Here is a 9638-nt window from a genome sequence, read left to right as displayed (position 1 = left end):
GCACAGACTTCACTACTCCAAAATCTAACTACATAGAATCTAGCCCCAGGTTTCCCCAATATGTGACAGATGTAAAACCTCAGTGGGCTCATGTAAAACCTCAGAGGGCTCATTGACTCAACTTTTTTGGATCTGCCTCCTACTAAATGACTTCTGGGTGAAATGTTGTTGAATCGAATTCAAAGGTGTATGACCCAAATTCAACTTGACCCAAATTCGTGCTCTACTGAACTATACTATACTATACTATACTATACTGAACTATACTGAACTATACTCAAGATTACTCTACTGCTCTAGTGGTATTGAGACCATTCTGTCTTTAACTCATCATGGTCTCAATTCACTGGGTCTGGATCTTGGGACCTTAGTCTTTGGTTGGTCTGTGTCTAGGTCTAAATCTAGTTTTTCTGTATTTAAACTGGTCTTGGTCTGGTCATGGTCTTCATACGCGGATTCAAATAGTTGGTGTTATTAATTGTGGCCACTGGATGGCGGTGATGTTGCCTTAAGCCATTTGCAAACCATAGGCAAACCAATTTGAAGAAGAAGACAATGCTCTTTGATCACTGGCTGATCGCTCCCAACCCATAGGAATGTTCTCCATGTATCTATTAATCCACTGTATTTCTTTACATTTCTTGAAAAAAACAACCTGATATGATAATATACATTAAACACATAGATCATTATTTATATTTTGGATTATTGAAGGACAGGGACATCCATAATGTCCCAACATGCCAAAAAGTACAGCAGAGAGCACAGAAGCAATGGTTAAACCTTATGGTTAAACCTTCAATAAACATGTAGTTTTCGTCATCACTATCTGATCAGGATTTGTTGTGTCATAAAATAGGTTTGTTATCTGCCCTCTGTGTCACATTGGCCCCTCCCTGTATGCAAATTGATCCAACCTGCCTTGGACCTCCCCTTATGACACAATCTGTTTAAATCAACAGAAAACAGCACACTTTCATAGTCAATAGTTGTAAACTCTCATCATTACAGCCTACTTTTGTTATCCAATTATTTAAGAATGGGTCTAACACTGTCCTGATAACCTGTCCACAGCTGTACAAATAAATATGCAGAGAATCTCTTCCATCCCTAAAAAGTCACCACACAAATTAGCTGAGTAACTGGATGTGTGTAATCAAATCAAATAGCACATTTCAGACATGAATGCAACACAATTCACAGAAAAAAGAACAAATAAAAACAATGAAAATATTTATTATACAACAAACATAAGAGGATAAATGTGCGGCCAGATTCTCTCTCTGTGCTTTGGCTCCAATAATAAGTACCTCAGTCTTGTCTTGATTTAGCTGGAGGAAGTTGTGAGCCATCTAAGTATTTAAATCACTAATACAGTCTAATAATTTATCTGTGGAGCTAAAATCCTCTGGTGACACAGAAATTTAAAGTTGTGTATCATCTGCGTAGAACTGAAAATCAATGCTGTGCTTTCGATTAACGCTGCAAAGGGGTAACGTATATAAACCAAATAGTACCGGATGCAAAATCGAATTTGTGAAACGCCACATGTGATATCTTTTTTCTCTGAATTACGTTTACCAAGGGTGACAGAAAACTCTTGATCTGTTAAATAGGTCCTAAACCAATTTAGAACTGGACCGGAGAGGCCAACCCACCTCTCATGTCTGTCCAGAAGGACATAATGTCAACAGTGTCGAGTGCAGCACTTAAATCCAAAAGTACAAGGACAGAGAGCTGTTCGGCATCTGTGTTGGCTCTAAGGTAGTTTATCACTTTAACTAAGGCTGTCTCTGTGCTGTGGTGGGCACGAAAACCAGATTGACATTTTCCTAAAATACAGTTGGCACTTAAAAAATAATTTAGCTGTTTGAAAAGCATTTTTTTAAAATTAAGAAATATTGGAGATTGGCCGAAAATTGCTAAGAGCTGAAGGATCTAGATTACTTTACTTCAGAAGGGGGTTTACCATAGCAGTTTAGAGCAGTGGGGAAAGTGCCTGTGAACAGGGAGTGTATCATCAAACTTCTCATCAGGTATTGCTTGACTGATACCCAGCCTAATGTTTGTCATCTTCTCTCTGAAATATGGCGCAAACTCATCACATTTAGATGTGGAGGAAAGTTCATATTGGTTTGCGGGGGTAAGATTTATCAGACCATTAATGGTTGAGAAGAGCACTCTCAAATTATTCTGATTATTAGTGATCAAGTTGGAAAAATTAGCCCGTCTGGCATTTCTAATTGCCTTGTTATATATATCCAAATTGCTCTCTCAGAATATCATAATGGAACTGCAACTTTGACCTTCTCCACTTTCGCTTTGCCTATTTTGCAATTTCTCTTTAATTGATTTGTTGCTCACGCATCCAAGGGGCACTCCGTTTGGATGCTATACTGGAGCTATGGCATCAATGGTTGCCCTTCATTTGCTATTAAAGTTATCAACTAAATCATCACAAGAGGAAGACATAATAGGTGATGGTGTATTGTTCATACACTCAATGAAATCTGTAGCAACTGTAGTGTTTCTTAATAATGCATTCAGTATTACCCTGTGCTATGGGCAACAAGGTAGTAAAAAATACACAGTGGTGATCAGATAAAGCAACATCAAAAACAGAGGTTATGATTGCTCTAACATTTAAAAGCGCCATATTCAAAGAGTTTGGGCCACTGCCCGGTGGCATATGCCTCGAGGTGACCAATAGAATAACAACCAAATTATTTACGTTGCAACCATGATTTCTGACAGTCTCCACTCTATCAGAATGGTAAGAAATGACAGTTTGTATAAACTCACTAGAAGGTGGAGTTAGAGGAACCTAAATTAGGTTACTCACAATAACCATAGTGCCATTTCTATGGGTTGATATGCTTTCCAAGTCCTCTGTTGCTTATTCTGACAGGGAGGACTGGAGCGCTACCAGACCCTGCCAGTCAGTCTCTAAAACAGTTTGCGATGTTGCTGGAAATAATCCTGGAACCACTTAGGGTGAATCCAGTATCTTTTAAAAAGTGCTTTTATCTCCCACAACAAATCAAAATTGTCACAAAAGGAGATATTCCTGTCGTTGAAAAGTTTCTTCAGGGACTAGTTTAGGGCAATGAGTTGGCAGAAACATTCCTAACCCCTACAATATCATGGGAGGGGGCCAGAGATAATGGTTATCTTCCCTGTGCTAGTGAGGGTGTTAAAAAAAAAGGTATACAAGAGCGAGCTGGAGGTCAGGTCAAAGACAACACAGCGCAGCAGTGAAAAGACAGAAAGACACAAACAGAAAGACAAAGTTATTATGTGATTTGTTAAGCCACATTTTATTCCTGATCTAATTTAGGCTTACCTAAATAAAGGGGCTGAATACTGAAGTAATGACTATATTTTAATCATGATTTTTGTTATCCCCCCCCCAAAAAAAATTACAAAGTATTTTGTGTAGATTGTTGACAAGAAATGACAAATCAATCCATTTCAACCTGACTTTGTACACAATCAAATGTGAAGAAATCCAATGGGTCTGAATACTTTTGGCTCACCGGCCAGTTTATTAGATACACACATCAAGTACCGGGTCGGACCCCACTTTGCCTCCAGAACAGCCTGAATTCTTTGGGGCATTCTACAAGGTGTCGGAAACATTCCATAGGGATGTTGGTCCATGCTGACGCGATGGCATCATGCAGTTGCTGCAGATTGGACGGTGGTACATTCATGCTGTGAACAGCCCGTTCCATCTCATCCCAAATATGCTCTATTGGGTTGAGGTCTGGGGACTGAGCAGGCCACTCAAGTAAACTGAACTCACTGTCATGTTCCAAGCAATGTTTTTCCACTCCTCAATTGTCCAGTCTTGGTGATCGCTTGCCCACTGGAGCCGCTTCTTCTTGTTTTTAGCTGATAGGAGTGGAACCCGGTGTGGTCGTCTGCTGCAATTGCCCATCCGTGACAAGGATCGACGAGTTGTGCGTTCCGATATGCCGTTCTGCACACAACTGTTGTACTGCGCCGTTATTTGTCTGTTTGTGGCCCGCTTGTTAGCTTGCACGATTCTTGACATTCTCCTTCAACCTCTCTCATCACTGAGCTGTTTTCGCCCAAATGACTGCCACTGACTGAATGTTTTTTGTTTGTCGCACCATTCTCGGTAAACCCTAGACCAGCGGTTCCCAAACTAGGTGTCACGACCCATGCGGGGTCGCCTGATATGGGGTCGCGGGAGAATTTCTAAAATCCTTTAAAAACATATATATATATACAAAAATATATCTAATATCGTCTTTGTATTTCAAAATCATTGTAATGTGGTTAACCTTAAAAATCTTAATGAAAATGATACATTTCAACCAGAGAGCGCCCTTAGATCATGGGAAAAGGCCACACTTGACCATTGCACTTGGATCATTCCTACGGTGAATGGCTAGGCCTGCTACAGTATGAAACCACTTGACTTTCTGTGTAATGAAAAGAAAATGTGTCTCCTTGCTTATGTAACAGGCATATATGGGAAACTGAATGCAAGCATGCAGTGAAATACAAAACATTCTACAGATGAGTGACCAAATCAGTGGATTCAGAGGAAAGAATTCTCATTGGAGAGAGTCTTTCAAAAGCGAACCATGCCACCTTCCCTCGGCTGTGCATGTTTCTAACAGAAAACATCATTAGTAAGTGTCCCACACGAGTGATGACTGCTCACCTCCAATGCTTGGAGGAGCAGTTTGGGACTTACTTCCCAATCCGTTTGACTGTGATCCTTGCTCAGTTGGCATGCCGGTAAGTGAAATCGAACAGCTGATCGAGGTGTCATGTGACCGAATGCATTCACAGGTCACTACGGAGGAGTTTTAGTTCCTGACTCAAAGGGAATAAATACCCTGCCGTCTCCTTCTGAGCATTAACAACTGGGAACTGGGAACTCTGAAATTTCTGACTTCCAACTTCAGTGCGTTTAAGACAACTGGGAACTCGGAAAAAAACAAGCTCCGACTGGGAAAATTCATTTTGAACGGTCATCCAACTCAGAATTCCAACTCAAGAACTCGGGCCTCTTTCCAGAACACCGACATTCCGAAGTGAAGATCACTGACATCTTGATTTGACTGCGTAATTTTCTGAGTTCCTAGTTGTCTTGAAAGCACCATCAGTGCTCTTGTCTGCATTAAAACCAAATATCAATTCAGGTTGGATGTGACAGCAGAGATGAGGTACACACTGTCGACCAAGCCCCTTTACTTTGAGAAGTTCAGACGCGACATGTATCAAGCACACCCATCTCATTAGTGGTGGTGAGATAAGATACATTATGTCACACCAATTTGCAATTGACTGTCATGACCCCACATTAAAAGTGAATGTCAGTTGAGAAGACCATCAGAAATACTGTTAGAATTTTTTTCAATTGACTGCCATAGCCCCAGATACAAAAGTAAACATTGGCTGTTAGTTACATAATTTTTTCACATGGTTAAGGTCGCGAGAATTTTCAGATATCAAAATGGGGTCGTGGGTCAAAAATGTTTGGGAACCTTGCCCTAGACACTGTCATGCGTGAAAAGCCCAGGAGGGTGTCCGTTTCTGAGATACTGGATAAGCGCAGACAAAGAAATGTTCTAAGATTCTTCCCAATTAGCTCTCCAATCTCATAAAACATTTTAGAAATAGTCTCAGTGTCATTATGTCACGATCGTCTAATGAGGAGGACCAATGCGCAGCGTTGAAGGTGAACATATTATATTTATTAAATGATCACACGATCAAAACAACAAACGAAAAACGTGACGTCTATGGTTACAACACGAACAAGAAACCACAAACACAAAGTGAAAAGACAGACAGTTAAATATGGCTCCCAATCAGAGACAACCAGCTGACACTCGTTGCCTCTGATTGGGAGTCACTCAGGCCAACATAGATATACAAATATAGAATTACACACCCTGGCTCAACATAACATTGTCCCCAGAGCCAGGGCGTGACACATTATTGAAAACAGTGATGCCAATAAGTATTACTTGTTTAACAAAATCTCTCAACAATTGTATTAGTATAAAATATAAATGTAAATTTTGGGGGGGGACCATACAATACTTTATAGCTCAGTATTGTGTTATTTATTTTAAACAGTCTTTTTTGCTCCTCTTTATCAAGGGAGCCAATAATTGTGTACCTTTCTGTAAGTGATTTCTGACTAACTGTAATTTAAATCAAGGTAAGACAGAGGTCTGCTGTAAAACCCAGGTGTTAATGTCAGTGCAACCATGTTTAGGAAATCGCTAGCCCTGTTCCCAAAAATGTGTGTGTAAACTAGTGGAGGCTGGTGGGGGGAGCTATAGCAGGACGGGCTCATTGTAATGTCTGGAATGTGATAAATAGAATGCTATCAAACATATGAAACCATGTTTGACTCCGTTCCATTAATTCCATTCAAGACATTACAATGAGCCCGTCCTCCTGTCGCTCCTCCCACCAGCCTCCTCTGGTGTAAACCCATTTTGAAGGCTCAAACGTAGTTACGCTAGCGACACTGCAATAGACCCAGCGAATGCAGGCATATTCACAGGCTGGCTAGGTGGTTTCATAACAATTGTGAGGTGCATTGTGTATGGTTTTGTATGGTCATGTTAACATTGTAACACTGAATGAAAAACACTGCTAGACATGTATGCATGAAAGGCCAAGTTTATTGGAGGATCACAATACAACATGTCAACCCTACAACATTGCCATCATGAATGGATGGATGTAGGGCAATGTAGGCTAATATTATTTATGTTGATTCCATATGGAGACAGGAAAGGATCGTCCGTGACCTCATTCTGGTACCTCATCAGACATTACAATAATGGTGATGATGATAGTGATGATGATGATGATAATGATGAAAGAACCACCATGCTAATCAACAGGAGACATGGAGTTAGCCTTCACCGTTGTTATAAACCTCTAGTAACTTCTCTTTGGCATGCATGATGTTCAGATAGATAGATAGGCTCAGAGATTGATAGATACATACAGTAGATAGCTATATGTACATACGTGATGCTTCGTCTTCTGCAATGGCATTCTCAGCTCCATTCTCCAACTTCTCCGTGGCACTATCCTCTTGGGGAAGATTTGTCATCATATCAAATTATTTCAGATTAAAACCAGCAGTATTAGTAGTTCACACACGCACACGCACACACACACAAACACGCACACAAAATACGTACCTTTCTCAGAGTTATCTCCATTGAGTGAGCTTGCTAACAGCACGCCCACTAGAGAAAACAGCAGTAACACACTCTGGATCTTCATCCTGAAGCACATAGAGCATGGTATGTTAAAACACACACACACACTGGGTCATCATCCTCTAGCAAATGAGATAAACAGTGTTGTTAGGATGTCACATTATACAGTTGTCCACCAATATACTCTTGTAAGCAACAGTCCACCTACACCAGTCTAGCCATACACACCTGTCCACCTAAATACTCCTGTCCACCTGTATACACCAGACCACCCTTAGACACCTATCCACCTGTATACATCTGAGAATATGCTCAGTGAAAGCAAACCAACCTCTGATAGTTGGAAGATGCTGACTGATTGATGCCTGGTTGTCTTGGTGATGTCTTCTGGACCTCAGTAGTAGATGAGTGTCTCTCTGCCCCTTGCAGTCCTGTCTTATACTCTTTCTGCAGCTTACTGCCCCACCTGGCCACACCTCTCACAGTCGAATAACAAACAAAATGACATTACAGCCGTGACAATAACCACAGTCACACACCCTGGAGTGTATTCCCTCCCTCCAGGCAAAAATAGGCTGAATCAACATTGGGGTTTCCTCGTAATTTAACTGACTTTATCAAAGTAATCATATTGCATCATAACGGCTGGTTGGTTGGACATGCAAAAAGTATGAGTTGTCTCAATTTTAGCAAGATTTTGAGCCAAATCACAGACAGGATTGAACCTATAAATGAAGTAGCTTGCAAGTTTACTAGATAGCTACAATAGTTGACGTGGTAACCAAACAAACAGATTTGTTAGTTTAGCTAACCAAACCATCAATTCTAGCTTGCTGTTATGAAAATCGAATTCAACAATACCAATACTGTTTTCAATTCAACTTTTTGAAAGGAGCATCTTTGAGTCACTCAGACCAAAATACAGGCTAAAGGATAGACCTAATACAGAAATGTGACTTTTAAGATGTCTGAATACAAAGTTACATGTTATATAATCCTCCTATTTTTTTCAGTGAATGTACATGGATGGGTGTTAAATGGATGAGCAAAAATTTGTAATTTGGTCATATACACTATATATCAAAAGTATGTGGCCACCCCTTCAAATTAGTGGATTCGGCTATTTCAGCCACACCCGTTGCTGACCGGTGTATAAGATCGAACACACAGCCATGCAATCTCCATAGAGAAACATTGGCAGTAGAATGGCCTTACTGAAGAGCTCAGTGACTTTCAACATGGCACCGTCATAGGATGCCACCTTTCCAACAAGTCAGTTCGTCAAAGTACTGCCCTGCTAGAGCTGCCCCGGTCAACTGTAAGTGCTGTTATTGTGAAGTGGAAAAGTCTAGGAGCAACAACAGCTCAGCCGCGAAGTGGTAGGCCACCCAAGCTCACAGAACCGGACCGCTGAGTGCTGAAGCACGTAGCTCGTAAAAATAGTCTGTCCTCGATTGCAACACTCATTATCAAGTTTCACACTGCTTCTGGAAGCAACGTCAGCACAATAACTGTTTGTCGGGAGCTTCATGAAATGGGTTTCCATGGCCGAGCATTCGCAAACAAGCCTAAGATCACCATGAACAATGCCAAGCGTCGGCTGGACTGGTGTAAAGCTCGCCGCCATTGGACTCTGGAGCAATGGAAACACGTTCTCTGGAGTGATGAATCACGCTTCACCATCTTGTCACGATCGTCGTTAAGAGAGGAGGACCAAGGCGCAGCGTGATGAACGAACATGTTTATTTATCATTAGTGATAAACACGGACAGTAAACAAAACAACAAACGACTCGTGAAGTCCACGGTACAAACACAAAACCAACTGGAACAAGAACCCACAAACACAAAGGGAAAAACAGACAGTTTAAATATGGCTCCCAATCAGAGACAACCAGCCACAGCTGACACTCGTTGCCTCTGATTGGGAGTCACTCTAGCCAACATAGAAATAAACAAACCAGAACTCCCAACATAGAAATACACCACATAGAATGAACACACCCTGGCTCAACATATAGAGTCCCAGAGCCAGGGTGTGACAGTACCCCCCCCTAAAGGCGCGGACTGCGACCGCGCCTCAACTAGAGCAAAACAGGGGAGGGCTGGGTGGGCATTCCTCCTCGGCGGCGGTTCTGGCTCCGGGCTTGCCCACCACCCTCCAATAATCCCCCCATAGCGCCCCTGGTCCGGTCTGGCCCCGCTGGCTGGAGCTGAACTGGACGTAGCAGGAGCGGTTAGCTTCAGCTCCGTTGTGGAGCAGTTGAGCGGTACCTTATTAGGCACCGATGACCCAGGCACGGGTTGTGCCGGACTGACGACGCGCACCCCTGGCTTGGGTGCGTGGAGCAGCAACGGGCCGGACCGGGCTGGCGATCACGCACCCCCTGGCTTGGTGCGTGGAGCA

The 9638-nt window shown here is 42.0% G+C and overlaps 1 long non-coding RNA gene across 1 annotated transcript; it reads right to left on the bottom strand.

The window, feature by feature from the left end:
- Window positions 1–6662: 6662 nt before the first annotated feature.
- Window positions 6663–7672, bottom strand: LOC123482786. Its single transcript, XR_006657927.1, has 4 exons — window positions 7564–7672; window positions 7212–7297; window positions 7036–7101; window positions 6663–6894 (listed from the first exon to the last, which is right to left on the bottom strand). It is a non-coding gene; the product is annotated as an uncharacterized LOC123482786 (long non-coding RNA).
- Between the last annotated feature and the right edge of the window lie 1966 nt (window positions 7673–9638).

Source organism: Coregonus clupeaformis, chromosome 38 (assembly GCF_020615455.1).
Source record: "Coregonus clupeaformis isolate EN_2021a chromosome 38, ASM2061545v1, whole genome shotgun sequence".
Lineage (NCBI taxonomy): Eukaryota > Metazoa > Chordata > Actinopteri > Salmoniformes > Salmonidae > Coregonus > Coregonus clupeaformis.
This window is presented reverse-complemented; position numbering and strand designations above follow the sequence as displayed.